At 41.5% G+C, this 15,361-nt stretch overlaps 1 protein-coding gene across 2 annotated transcripts in view; it reads right to left on the reverse strand.

Moving 5' to 3' along the window:
- Positions 1-15,361, reverse strand: part of ENOX1 (ecto-NOX disulfide-thiol exchanger 1) — a 285,547-nt gene that overhangs the window by 241,130 nt on the left and 29,056 nt on the right. For both annotated transcript variants that reach the window (XM_031056831.1, XM_031056830.1), the window contains exon 2: positions 5,013-5,101. The gene's annotated coding sequence lies outside the window, so the exon portion shown is untranslated. The remainder of the gene's footprint in view (positions 1-5,012; positions 5,102-15,361) is intronic.

Below are 15,361 nucleotides of genomic sequence, written 5' to 3' on the forward strand. Positions count from 1 at the left end.
ACTGGAAGATTAGATAAACATCTCTCTCTGATTATCTAGACAACTCTTGCTGGTAGTGAAGGCAAATGAGCCAAATTATCTTTGGTGTCCCTAAGGTGGTCTTGACCATTGACACTAAAGATATCCCTTCTTTTTATGTTTTGCCTCAGGAATTAAGATCAGCAAAGATTATCATCCAAGTGCCACATTGAAGCAGAAGATGATGGCACCAAAGTGAGGTGAGTAAAGACCCTTACTCCTAATCTGAGCCTATGAAAACTTTGCTTATTTTGCAGGAGTCTCTCAACTGGTTTCCCATTCTTCTGGGAAGTAGCTATCATTAAACAACAGGCAAGTATTTAAGGATGTTTCTGGACTGCTCCTCCAGCAGAGGAGGTACTTGCAACCATTCCTAGAAATACCTTGAAAAGAACTCAAAACACAAAATCCAGCAGAAGGTCAATCTGCTGTCTGGGTTGATTGCTGGCTTGTTTTCCCTGCATACATATGAATTTCAGTCTCTTGCGTTCCTCTGGCCACAGCTTTTACTCAGGTGAGCACACTGCCATTCTAGATTTTCTCATAATAACTTGCTCTGTGGCTTGCTGTGGGCAACAAAAAATCAGAGCTGGATGGTTACAGACACTCTGAGCCACCATTCAAAAATGAAAATAAAAAATGCATATAAAATCATTGAATTGGCGAGGTTGGAAAAGGCCTCCTAGACCATCAAGTCCAACTGTTAGCCCAGCATGGCCACTTTCCCCACCATGTCCATAAGAGCCACATGCCCATGTTTTTTGGACACTTCCAGGAACGGTAACTCCTCCACCTCCCTGGACAGCCTGTTCCAGTGCTATTCCAATCTTTTCCGTGAAGAAATTTTTCTTAATATCGAATCTAAACCTTCCCTGGTGCAACTTGAGGCTGTTTCCTCTCACCCACTGCTTGTTATATGGGAGAAGAGACAAACTCCCACCTCATCACACCCTCCTTACAGGCAGTTGTAGAGTGATAAGGTCTCCGCCGAGCCTCCTTTTTTTCAAACACCCCCAGCTTCCCCAGTCACTCTTTACAAGACTTATGCTCAAGTCCGCGCACCAGCTCATTGTGTTTGTAATTAGTTTGCACATAAGACTCATTATTTGGACACAAGAGTCTTTACAAAATCACAGTCTTTACAAAATCACAGTCTTGTTTGGATTTCTGTTCTAATAAAATACAATTCTCCCTCCATGGCAGCTTTGTGAGAGTCACTTCCCCTACTTTCCCATTTTATCTTCCCATATTTCCTTCAAGCATCTAGCTTACAGATTCTCTCCAGCTACCAAACTATTTTGTTTCCATCTTTTCAATAATTCAAATATATGCATCAAATGCACATATGGCATATTTCCAGGCAGTAACATCCCCTTTCCTTCCTGTCTCTTTGTAGCCAGGTAATTTACATATAAGATGCACAAAAATAAGCGTGCTCCTTCACAGTCCTGGTTCATGCACCAGCTCCCTCTGCTTTCTCATTGCAACCTTCCACTGGTGGAACAGTTGAGCCCAGAGCAAAGCCTGTTGGCACAGAGAATTTGGCCTTTCTGACAAAGCCTGGTGGCACAGAGAGTTTGCCTTTCTGCATTTTTATCCAGTGCAGCAGCAGGTCCATGCACAGCACCGGTATGGAGACCAAAGGTATAGTTGCCATGATTACAAGCTACGGTAGAAAAGTGTCCTCCCCAGATTATTCGTCTTCCTTCTCCCTTTCCCTCCCGTGTTTTTTGACAGATTTGTGTTTTGCTAGTTGTGAATTCTTCACTTGAGAAGCAGCAAGACAACGGAGCAGTGCTCCCCCCACCAAACACCCCCAGGAGCCAGCCCATGCTGACCGTGTGCCCAGGAGGTTGTAACAGGAGGACAGGGCAGAGGAGCCCAGCCCCAGGAGTCAGAGCCTCCTCATCCCATGTGGTGGATGGCCATGAACTGTTTTCACAACTTTTGTTTTTCTCTGCTCCCTGTAAAACCAAGATACTTGTTTCACCACAGGAGTGTCAAGGGCAAAGGTCTGAGGACACCCCAAGACGTATTTTGTGACCCCAACAGAAAACCTTAGAAACTCGAGCAATACATTAATAAAGCTCCAACAAAGCAAGAACAAGTAATAAAGATCTCAGGAAAAAAGAGGCCTCTCTGGAGAATGAGTTGAGGGATCATATGCAGGAAATAAACAAGAGATTAAGAAAACAAGGGGAGATACTTACAAATGACAAAAAAAACCCTTGAAATTTGCAGTGAAAGACATGGAATAAATGGAAACAGCTGACCCAGGTTAAACTAATTATTTAGCTAGATCACTGTCCTGTTTCCATTCAACATCAATACCAGACACTGTAGAGAAGTGGTACAAGAGATGGACAGTTGGAGAAGAAGCTTCACCCGGACCCCCGGTTGAGGATCAGTGAGTTCAGCCTTCTGCCACTGCTGTGTAACCACTCTAACTTCTTTATAAAGGTAAAATATATCTGTGACGGCATTCTTATTAATGTAAATATCTATTTCTGGCAATACCTTTTGATAACACCTTGGGGCAATACTTTCCAAGGGGAAATTATACTTTCTATGTTCTTTTCAGTAGAACTGTCTTGCCTTTTAATTTAATTGGTTTCCCTTTGCTTCTGCATTATAATGAGGGTACAGCACATCCTTACCCAACAACTTTATGCCTCTTAATATACATACATCTAACATGTACACATATCAAATGAATATCACATTTATCCTCTTTTTAAATGGCACAATACTAATTTGTATGTACATCACAAATTTCCAAGAACTAGACTGCTGAACAAGGAAACTTTTAAAATGTGTTTTAGACAAATGATTTGCCTAAAAATTCTCCACATGGCAGCTGTTGATTCCATCTGTATCACGTTATTAAGACACAGGCCCAACCTCACTTTGCTTTGGCAATTTTAGCAGTAACTCTTGGAAGCCTTAGGTGAGGCGTGATTCAAACAACACTCATAGACAGGTCTGGAAAGGAAGATTTTATAAAGCTGCTGTTGCTACTAGTAAAGTACTAGCAAATGCCAACTGCAACTAGTTTTCTCCCTCTATTCCAAATGTCTTCCAGTGTTTTGCACTTCTTTCTCCCCACTCTCTGTCTAAGAAAACCACAAATTTTGCCTGAAGGGGTATCATCATTAAAGAAAGAAGCAGTGCAGTCAAAGCCTTAGGATGACACAGATCATTCAACAGTTGTTCAATTACAGTGAAAAGCTACTTATTTTTGAACACAGATCTTTCACTCAACACAGGCCCAAGGCAGCATTATCAGATTTGTATCTGCAGTATCTCAACCAGTCTGATGTAGGGCTTTTGCTCATTATAGAAGCTGTGCCCTTGTGTGAGGTTTACATCTAGGTTCAAAGAGTTTCTAAAGTGTCTTGGAGCTGTGTTGGCGTTAAAAGATATTATCATAATAATTTCCAAGAATGAATTAAAAGTTGTTTTGAATACCTCTCATCTCCTAAATCCATCCGACTTTGTTTAAGGTTTACAGGCTACTTTTCCTGCAGAATTCCTACAGACTAATAAAACAGTATGTGACTACGGAGTCAACAGGGAAAACAGTAACACCCAAAGCACGCCAAGGTAAACCAAGCAAATGAAATACAGTATATTCAAAAATGAACATTTTTGAAAATTATTATTTAGGGCATACAATTCCTACAGACCCCACGTGTGACCAATAGTAGGGTATGACCACCCAGATGGAAAAGTTGATTCCCGTAGGTTTTTCTTAGCAGATTTCTATTAAAATGCTGTTCAGTACTAGCTGTGAAAGCAGTAAGAAATAAAATTTTTCTCTGTTATATAGCTGCATAGAAAAACATATTGAAATGCAGAGGAGTGTTTTTTACCCTCTAAATCAGAGTGATCGCTGGCCACACTATCATTTCAGCTGACAAGGACATAGCATTAGCTACAGGCTTCTCACCACTCCTTGCCATGCTGACACTACATGAGTCAAGCCATTATTATTATGCTCTTTTTACAGTCTCTTAAATATAAACTTTTTTTTTCATTTTTGTAAACTTTCCATGAACCTGAGCTCCTCCTGACCCAAAAGCCTCAGTAATTCTGTTGATCGTCTGCTAAGTGTACTTCTGAAAATATCCACAGCTGTAACTGTGGTCAGCTGCTCACATATGAGCAGCCTGGGTGGAAGCAATCGATTGCACGGCCTTTTAGGGTAATGCAGCTCCAAAACATACTGAAAGGCAGAGCAGTGAGAAGAAAATGACATACAGGCCCAATTCCTTTCTGCTGTTCAACTCTATAAACTGCAATCATTCACTTCAAAGGAAAGACGAATGGGTTACTCCACATCTGTACAACAGTAACAGAACAGAGTTATGTCCTAAGCATCTGGTGAAAAACAAAATTAATTTTTCACAACACTTTCTCCAGCATAAAGTTAGATTTGGCTTGCAGGCATTCAAAATAAAAAAGATAACAAGTCAGTATAGGGGTCTACATGCTGAAATACTGTCCTGGTTCCAGCCAGGGCAAGGTTAATTTTTGCAGTAGCCAGGATGGGGTATGGCTAGGACCCAGAGGTTATCCTGTACCACCTCAAATCATCTTCCAAGGACAGGGGGAAGGTCTTGCTTCTGGACTGGGGTAGCATGGCAGAGAGAGTGGCCATGTATTGTCAGAGGTTTTCATGGGGTCAGCAAGAAGATTTCTTTCTCTTACACGCTCTGTCATTAGTATTGTTGCTGTTACTGTTCGTTTTCTTACCTCATTGCTGTTTCTGGTAAATTGTTCGTATCTCAGTTTGTGATCTTTATATTTTGTGACTCCCATTCTCCTCACCATTCCACCATGGAGGAGAGGAAGGGGGAGGAAAGGAGAGAATGAGGCAGGGAGAGAAGAGGGGAGTGAGCAACATACAGCTTGGAGTTCAGCGGGAACACTAAATTGGAGAGTACCATTCCTAAACCATGACAAATAGTCAGAACACAATACATTTTACAGACCTGTACACAGGAAGGTAACTTGTCAGTGGCCCCATCACAGTATTTCCAAACTTCCAAATTTCAAACTCTACAAATTCTCATGGCCAATCCTGCAAAAAGTGGAAAGTACAGTTAAAACTAGGAAGTTTCCAAAGGAAAAGCAAATAAAATCAACTGTCTCCTTGGATATACAATGCTAAAAGTCAGAGTAGAATTGGTTTAGAGGATATTTGAAAAATATTAAATTTTACAGTAGAGGAGCAGCTAGATCATAACAATTACACAAATATAGCAAAGTCCAAGTTAAAAAAAATGCAAAGTGGAAGTTGCTTTTAAAGAAATGTTTCAGGGTAAAAATTCAATGTATATATGGAACTGGATTAGAAGAAAAGAGAGAATACTGCACCAATTTATATTCCCTTTGAACTGTCTGTAATACAGATCATAAAGTGTATTTTCAAACATATAGCATATCACAGAACCAGACACTTATTTCTAGCCATGGCACTTCTAGGCTTTTGGGAATGGAGAGTAGAAATAGTGTAGTGGAATTGTGCTGCCTGACAAAGCATTTACTGGTGGGTTCTGCCCAACATCAATAAACGATTGTTTTTCCTTTAAATGAAGGAAAGAATTTCAGCAGTAAACAAATGCTTCACATCTTGCATGAATACTTCAACAGAATCAAAGCAAACCTGTCTTTTCACACCTCCTGGAAGTGGTATTCCAAGTCAAAATACAAGTCATAGCCTGAGATCTATCAGTTGCTAAGTTTTCGATCACGACGACCGTGACGCTGTGATAATAAGGGATGGTGACACACAAGACACTAATGTTTCCTGTGACACTCCCGCCTGGAATCCACGCTCATTATCGTAAGGATAATTATCTGGGTATCCCTGAGACCAATTTTGTACTTTTTGTATAAATACGACCTCTTGCATAAGACATGAAATTTAAAATCATCTCCTTCACGGATATCATTGAGTCATTCCATTACCTCTGGGACAGATATGAATTATGCATTCTTCGATTCTCTTTAAAATTTAGATGCACAAGGGGGCATGGAAAAATCTAAATGGTACTAAAAATATAAAGCATTCAAGAAAGAAACAATAACTTGTATGCTACTAAGTGCTGCAGTGCTCCAAAGGCTCCCTGCCTGGTCAAGAAAAGCACATAAAGCACTGAAAGGTAACAGCAGGCCTCCATGCTAATGGCTGCTAGTGACAAGGGCTCACTGAATGTCACTGCTTCACATACTGTGTACTGTTCATTTCTCTTATCTGTGTGACCTCTCTTTTGAAATGACTGATGAAACTCGCCTGAATTAGCATCTTTGCTTCTGGGCATTTGCCACCTAGAAGGCATTTAGTAAAATCTCTACTAAATACAAAAATAAAGCATGAGGGAAAAGGTTCATAATCTTAACAAAAAGTAATCACTATGTCTGTTAAAGAATAGTCAGTGTGTAATGCAAAAGGGCTGCTTCCCTGAAGCCTCCTGGTTAGGTTATTTTTCTACCTTGACACCCTTTAGGAGTACTGGCTTGTCACAATACATGCATTCACATTGCATACTTGGCTAACATTTTCATAATTGGTGTGAATAAAAAGAAATAGCTGTTACTGCAAGAAAAAAAAAGAAATGCCTCTGTTCTGATGCCCTGCTGCTATGATGACCTATTTCACACTAGCATCTGGTCTCTTCTCGTGAACCACTCCAGATGTAAGCTGGCAAAACAGCACTGCAAGTATGTTACCCAGATGTCCACTGAGTGCTGCAGATGTTTTCTTCCATGCTTCACATTTAATGTGTGCCTGATTAATTTTTTTCATTATTATCTCAACTACTTGGCCCACAGATTTTCCTACAAAGTTTTCAGAATCCAGGATCTAATTTGCAGCCACAAGGAGCAGCTCCTTTTGTGTAAACAGGTTCATTAATGTCTGGAATAACCAGTCAACAGAGCCTTGGTCTGAATTGCCAAAAGAAATGCAAACTTCAGTAATCTATTATGTCTTGATAATATCTGCCTGAGGATTTAACACAATGTTCATTTCAATTCAAAATTATAGATGTTTGCAATATTCAGATGCATCAGTCTGACCAAAAATATTATGCCCATTCTCTGCCTCAAGCCCTTGACCTGAATGAGGTTAGTGACAGGGATATGAATGACTTGAGTGGAAAATGAAACACAAAAGTAGTTTTATCGTGAAGAACAATATTTCTTCTGTCACTAAACCATTTTTCCCCTCTCAAAATTACAGAGTAGACTGCAAATCTTCAAGGCTAGCAGTCACAACGACAGTCTAAGTGCCATTTAAAAGAATAATAATTTATGAGGTGCCTTGGTAGAATAGCAAAGGTCACAGAGTAAACTCCCCAGGGAGGACAGGATGACAAAGGTTACAAAGATGACTAAAGACTCGCCTACAGAAAGGAATTTTCTTGGAAGGAAGATGTTTTCTTGCAACAGCTTCATCCTACCTAACACAGCTGCTCATCCAAATGAGCAGTTCACCTTTAAGTTAGCTAAAAGGCATTGCTTGCAAAATGTGCTTCTGAAATTTGTAGATTAGCAGCTTGGCCTTGTACCCACTGAAGTGCTGGTCGAAGGAGGACACTGTGGGTCTGTCCCACAGGGCACAAGGGGGATGCCTTGGTGTGAGCCTACATGGGACATCAAGCTTGAAAAAATCTCTGGAGTCTTTGCAAGACGGTCCCCAAATAAATCCTACTTTTGTGGCAACCAAAGTACCATCTGCACATCTCCAACAGACCACCACAGACTGGAACAATATCTCTCAGAAGCAGTGTGAGGAGTTGGTAGGTAAGGAGCCTAAGACACACAGTTGACATACTGCTCCTGGACAGTTGTAAATATGCACACCAGCCATCACTCTACAAAGCAGTTTGGGCAGCTTTTCCTTGCCACAGCTATAGCATTCCCCTTCTTCAGATGCTGCAAGTACAGAAAAAAAGTCAGGTATGAAGAAAAGCAGGAACAACTCTTTTTGGCACAGCTCCACTTTCTGCCAAAACATCTCTGGGCTCATAAAATACACATGAACTGATGGGAGAAGCTGATGCTGCAAACCTGGGAGTAACCAGCGGTGTCTACAAAACATGAGAGTGATAAAAAATAGCTTAACCTGAAGCCAGCATGCAACAAAAGACAGCTCATCTCTTCAGAAATGTGTGGCCATAAACATTTTGAAAACTGACAGTTTCCAACTGCTCACGATCAGCTGTGGGAAGTTTCTGCAGCTGAATCAATGGCTGGCACTTGTGGAGGGGTCTGGCACAGCTCTGAAGGGTACAGATGTAACAGGTGCTGGTAAAGAAGAGGTTATTGACTGCTTTGAGTATAAGGGATTATATTTAATTTCTGTAGGATAACTGTGAGAGCCCATCTTGCTGGTATCTGACCTCCATGCCAGGCCTCCCAGTTCATAAAGAGGTACCTGAGAAGCAAATAATCATTAGTCAGGTTATCTAAGGAGTGTTTGAGGATGCTTACCTATTTTCTATGCTAAAATGAGGCAATTTTCTAAAGGGGGCAAATGCCACAGACATTCAGAGTATCTTCAATCCCTTGCTCCAGCAGTCCCTGGTCCATCACAACAGCCCATGAAGCCTTTGGCTGGCTGTTCAGATCACAGAACATTTTTACAGACCCATAACTGCAGGCTGATGACAGCAGTGTGCCTTTGGGAGAGGGAAGGGCAGAAGGCAAGTGGAAGGTGGGATGCAGCTGAGCAAGGCTTCAATTGAAACATCATCTTTTATCCTGCACATCACTGGCAGGAAGGAGGGAATGTCACAGACACACTGCAAACACATCAAATAGCTCAGGCAATTCCCACTCCTGAGTGACAAATCCACTGGGCATGCTGCCAGGCAGCCCTCCTGAACCTGCCCAAGGAAGGCAACCAGCATTTCCACCCCAAGATTTGCCTCATGCTTAGAGCCGCTTACTCCGGCGCAGAAGCTCACCCTCAGTGCCAAGCTGTGGTGGGCTTTGTGTGAGGGGTTTCATACTCTCCTATGCTGGTTTTGTATGCCTTGTCTTCCTTTATTAATTTTAAACAGAATGGAGGGATGTAAATTCACCATTGGGGATATGTCAGTGTTTGCTCAACATGCTCTATATACTTTTATTAATTTTGTATTGAATGGTGGATGTGATTTCACTCCGGGGGGAAATCAGGGATAGTAAAAGGTCTTTCCCACAGCAGGGCAGCAGTGGGGAAGGAGAGGTAATTTCTCTGTGGGTTTATTTTGAGTGATTTATGTGCTTCCATGGGTTTCTAAAGTTGAAGAATTTTGAGCTTTCATGAACAGGCGGTTTCAGTGCCATAACCCACTGGTCTAAAGATGTTTTTTAGCTTAATGTAGCATTTGTTATTCAAGTCTTACTGCTTAGAGTACATTTTAAAAGCAGCAGATGATGCCTTCTTATAGTGCAAGAACAGTATGTAAAGAGGGAAATTTAAAAGATTTCAAAATTTCCTATTTCCAAATAAGACTTATTCTTTAATGGTACAAATGCATAAACGGCATATGAACTGCAAAAGGGTTGTTATTTGACACAGGTTTACAATGTTTAACTCTTGGCCATAAAGTTTAATTCTTGGCTCACTGCAAAAATTGCCTGTATCTGTGAGAACAGCTTGGCAGCCTGTCATTTCCAACAGTGCAATTCCCAGCCCTCAAACAAGCCAACACTTGGTTGAGCACGCAGGGATACTCAATGCCCTGGACTGATGGAAACGTTGTGAAGTTACTCACTGGTAGGCAGCTCTTTGCTATCAACTTCCAATTCACACAATATGTTTACACTCCAGCATATCCCTTTGTTTAGACTCTTTCTCCCAGGATATCTTAATTCGCCAGTATCACAACAATGAAGGGAATGTTCCCTTTTATGTCTGTCCTACTTGCTTTTCAAGAAAAAGTTCTCAGAGGGAGAAAAAAAAACCCAAACCAACAACTCCTCATGCCTCCTTTAGTTTCCAGAGGTTCCTAGGTTGCATCTTCTCCATACTCAGCTTTGCCAAATGCAATAAATAATGAACAGCAGTGTCCTGAAGGATCTGGTCATTTCATACAAGACACTCAAAAAGCACAGAAGCAACAGGTGCTGTTTATTGTTCAGTTCTTCACGGCAACAAGTTTCACCCTCACTTCATCATGTATTTTCTCACCCACATTTCTGCAATGCAGGTACAGAGGCTGCTCCACTTTTCTAACCCTCTGAGCATGACACGTGTCTTTTCCTCCGTTGACTATCTGAGCACAAAGTCTGTGAGTTCGTACCTCATCTCTAGCTCCACCAGCACCCAAAGAGTGAAATCCAACCTCATGTTTACTGCACAGGGCAATTCAGATGGTGATTCCTCTGTACTGTTGAGGCCTCTGACTCCTCAGTCCAGGGACCTGTTGTGGGAAGGTGGCTATGGGGTGAAGCTATCAATGAACAGCAATCTGGGGAATGTTTGCTGTGTAAGGAAGATGAATATTCTCATGAAAGGTTTCATGCTTCTGTTTGCCCTCCCTCAGGCACCTGTGACATGGAAGAAAGCTGACCAGACAGCACAAGACCTGTTTCACTGATCAGAAGATGCCACAGTAAAATTTATACTTCTAAAGACTTACTAGGATTTAAGCTGCTGAACAATGCTTTACTGAGACTGCTTCTCTAACAAACTTGAAATGATGAACTGAATTAATTATTTGCTTGAGCAAAACATACTACATGCTTGAAAACTGAATTAAAGACTAGTTGGCTCTCCCTGCACATGTACAAGTCATTCTTTTCCTAAACTGGAGCAGGTGGCACATGAACTCCTTGTGTGACTGATGGCAAGGGCAGAAAGCTTCTGCACCAAGAAGCACAGTTCCCATTTTGAGCACCAGAAAGAGCAGAACTGCTTCGTTTGAAAAATGAGCGATGGAAACAGGAGAGAAAGGGAATAGGGGAGTGCAGCTGGCTGTCATGGGCTCTCTAGGTCAGCACTTTTATACCTGCTGCACACAGCTGGATTTTGCACACGTGGGAGAGAAAGAGGAAGGGCAGGATTTGAAAACTGGCTCACATCCATCCAAGATGATACCATGCAATCCAGAGAAAAAGTAATAAATACCAGGTACATGTCACAGCACACAATGCTAACAGCCTTTAATAATGGCTAATGCAATGATACTCATCAGCCTCCTTGCTGTGCTGACAGCAGCCTGGGTGTTACCAAGGACTGAAGGCAGGCAGTGAGGCAGGGAGCAAAGGAAGACAGGCAGCCCTGCCTAACTGTGAGCCTCTTGTTCAGGATTCTGCTTACTGATCTCATGTAGGAGTACAGGAGTCAGCCAGTGTTCCACATCAATTGTCTATTAGCTGTGTCCTTACCCTGGTTTCAGCTAGGATAGGGTTAATTATTTTCCTACTAGCTGGTACAGTGCTGTGTTTTGGATGCAGTATGAGAATAAGGCTGATAACACACTGATGTTTTAATTGCTGCTAAGTAGTGCTTACACTGAGTCAAGGACTGCTCACATTCCCATGCTCTGCCAATCAAGGAGTTGAGAGGGAGTATGGCCAGGACAGATGATCCCAGCTGATCAATGGGATGTTTCATACCATAGAAGATCATGCTCAGAAATAGGCAGGGCATTTGCTCATTTGGTGCTGAGCAACTGTGTTGTGCACTACTTTTTTCCTTGGGGTTTATTTCTCTCCTTTTTTCATTACTGACTAACTACTATTATGATCATTGGCGGCATTATTATTGTTATTATTAATATTAAATTTTATCTTACTTCATTCATTAAATTGCTCTTATCTCAACCCACAATTTTTACTTTTTTTCCCAATTCTCCTCCCCACAGGAAGGGGTGTTGGGGGATGGGGTGAGTGGGTGGCTGCATGGTATTTAGTTGCTGGCTGGGATTAAACCACAGCAGTTCTGGACAAGCTGCAGGTCAGCAGTGATATTCTGTGCCCAGTTCCTCTCCAAGTCCTCCAAAAATAGAAGAGGGAATTATGCCTTAAGTTTTAGCTGTTATATTTTTCAGATTTTGTACTGCATTAGTACAAAACTCTGAACTTCGTATAAAGTGTTAGCAAGTTCTCTTCACAGTTTACTTAGACAAAACAATCCTTTTCTAGCCCGAGAACCAAGGACACTGTTGCAGTTTCAGGCCCAAGAAGCAACAGCAAATTGAGGAGAGAAATCTGGGAGGATGGGACTTCAAGGCATCAGAACTGGCTAGAGTTACTGTCTCTGTCCTTCACCTTCCTGCAGCTGTCTTGCTCTCCTCTCTTTCAGTGGAACTGTTTATAAAACTTTGGATGAAAATTGCATTCAGTCATTGCCTCTCTTCACCCTGGAGAAGGCTCAGGGGACCTCATCACAGTATTCCAGTACTTAAAGGGCAGCCGCTAAGAGAATGGAGGCTTTCTTTTTACAAGGAGACATAGGGAAAATACAAAGGGCAAGGGATGAAAGTTGTACCAAGAGAGGTTTCAGCTCAATACGAAAAATAAACTTTTACTCTGGGAACGATCAATCACTGGAACAACCTCCCAAGGCATGTGGTAGAATTTCTGTCTCTGGAGGTTTTCCAGATGCAATTGCACAGGGTGCTAGGTAATCTCATCTAGGCTTCTTTTCCCATAAAATGTTGGACAGATGATCCTTCAAGGTCTCTTCCAATCTGGGCTGTTCTATGATTCTGTAACTAGCTATCCCCCAAATGCTATTTCTCTGGAGACTGATTCCCAGAGCTTCCCTTCCAGACTTTCAAAGCTGCCTGTATCATCTGCTCTTTCTCTCTGAGGTTAAGGTTGCCGCAGAATAATTTATATTGGAAGGGACCACTGAGGGTCCTCTTGTGCTTAAAGGAGATTGCTCAGAGTCTTCTCCAGTCAAGTTTTTTACAACTTTAAGGTTGGAGATTTCACAGCCTCTCTGGACAATTTGTGTCAGTCTTTGATCACACATATGATGGGGTTTTTTTCCCTCCAAATATATACAGTCAGGATTTCAAATGCTCCAAATTGTGTCTGCTCTTTTCTTATCATCGAGCACCTTCGAAAAGAGTCTGACTTAGGCATCCCCTCCCATTAGGTTATCTTAGAGAGCAATAAGATTTCCCAATGACCTTCCCTTGATCTGAACAGTCCCCGATCTCTCCATTCCTCATATATCCTCTGCTCCAGCTCACTGAACATCTTGGTGGTCCTCCAGGGGCCTTGCTTCAGTCTACCTTTGCCTTTCTTCTACTGGGGAGACCAAAATCAGATGCAATACTTCAGGTGTGGTCTCACATGCGCTGAATTAAGGACAATTATTACTTCCAACCAAGCTAGGTCCAGCTACAAGTATCCAGGGATCAGCAGAGCACAGAGCTAGAACAAAACACCCTAAAAATATGTGCCCAAATGTGAGCAAAATACACAGAGTTTTACTATGACTGGCGTAGCACTGAAAGAGAGATTAAAGTCAGCCACCCAAGCCCAGAGCAGTAGCAGGCTCACAGGTAAGGCAGCCCAACCAGTTGGGAGAGACTGGAGAGACATGAGAGGAGAAAGGTAGGGAACACCATAACATTTCAGAGCATATAACCACTTAAATCAAAGCAGCTACAACTGAGCTTAAATTACTGCAGATCTTAACAGGAATACGAACAGCAGTAATTTCTCCATTATAATATAATGGAGAACTGTATCATGCAAACACTTATTTTCTTATTATCAGTGTAGCATGATTAGACGTTGTACAGCACCATCATGAACAGATGATAAAATGGGCCAAAAGTGGTATTAACCAATAGAACATGGATGCATTTCTGCAACATAGAATATACACGTGAAGACTGCAATCCATACAATCTTTGTAGAGATTGAAGAGATTACATATTGAAGAGATGACATATTGAAGAGATTACATATTTGCATCTGCTATCCAAACCAATGATATCCTGAAAAATTAAAATAAAAAAGAAAAGAAAAATAATTGCTTGGCAAAGCTTCATCTCCAATACACAATACCAAAGCTTCCATATATCTTGAAATTAGACCAATAATAACAAGAAGGAAGAAATTCCTAAGATATATCAGAAAGAAAGCATACACACACAGAGGGAGGAAAAATAGTGATGAAATACTCACCTCTGTGAGTAACTCCCTCAGGAAAGAGTCATGTTAGCATTAGGACCATGAGACATGGTAGCAGTAGTAAGTATAGAGAAAACAACAGCCTGGAAGAGAATGCTTTCATTAGGCCTGCAAATGTTGTCTGTACTAAGGAAAAAGGAACTTTGCATTGCCATGGGGGATTTTTTGGCAGCAACAGCAGCACAGATTGAGTCCCTGTCAAGAGCTGATCATAAGGAACAATCAAAAGCAAAACTCAGGTTTCTTCTTACTTTGTTACTGGAGGAAAAGAAAAGGAATGAAGGAGGCTCTTACGCCAGGAATAGTCCTCAAAGCACTGGAGCAAAGTTCTGGTCAGTTCAATTATTTGGAAATCTGCTTATGAAAGTCTGGTTAACATTTAAGGAATTACTCAGATGAGTAACTGCCTGTCATGGACACTTTTCTGACAACACAGATTTCCTACGTGGGCAAGACTTTCCCCAAGTCCCTTCCAATGATCAGAAGCATTGTCCGCTTCTTCCATTTTCCTGGAAGGAAGGCATTAAAAATGTCAAAAGTTACTGAGTTATACAAACTTACTCTTCTGTCTTTATTTTTTATCTTTTTTTTTTTAACTTTGCCCTCTGTCAAAAGAGGCATATTCTGATTTCTTCTGTTACTGACTTGTTACAGAGAGTTACTTGCAATACAGTCTTATCCTTGACCCAGAAAAATTTATGTAGTTTATGCAAAACAGAAAACGGTCTTTTGGACTGAACTGCCTCCTCTAACACCCGAGTCCATGACTCTAGACACAAGATACTTCTAGCAAAGGCAGAAGCACTTGCCATGTTTGTATTTATTTTAAGTAATGTGATGATAATAGGGCCACACAGTGATTTTTTGTGGCTGGGAGAGGTTAGCAGCACAACTGAGGCTGAAAACTGCTGTCTTAAACTACTTAGAGCAAAGCCACAATATGGAAATACATTCTTTTTTGGAATACAGACTAAGAGGAATGAGCAGTGCTGGTGGGGGTTCCACAAGACTATTTCTGGCTGGAAAAATTGCCCTGATGGAGATTTGCTGGAGCTCCTTGCTGGCCTCCACCTTCACTCACAGTCCTGTGTCACATAATTAAGCCTGGAGGGGATATAGTGTGTCTCATCATGCCCACATGAACATACAGAAAGGGTCTGCTTGAGCAGAGAGGTGGATTTCTGGATTT

This window comes from Geospiza fortis, unplaced genomic scaffold (genome assembly GCF_000277835.1).
Source record: "Geospiza fortis unplaced genomic scaffold, GeoFor_1.0 scaffold194, whole genome shotgun sequence".
In the NCBI taxonomy this organism is placed as follows: Eukaryota; Metazoa; Chordata; class Aves; order Passeriformes; family Thraupidae; genus Geospiza; species Geospiza fortis.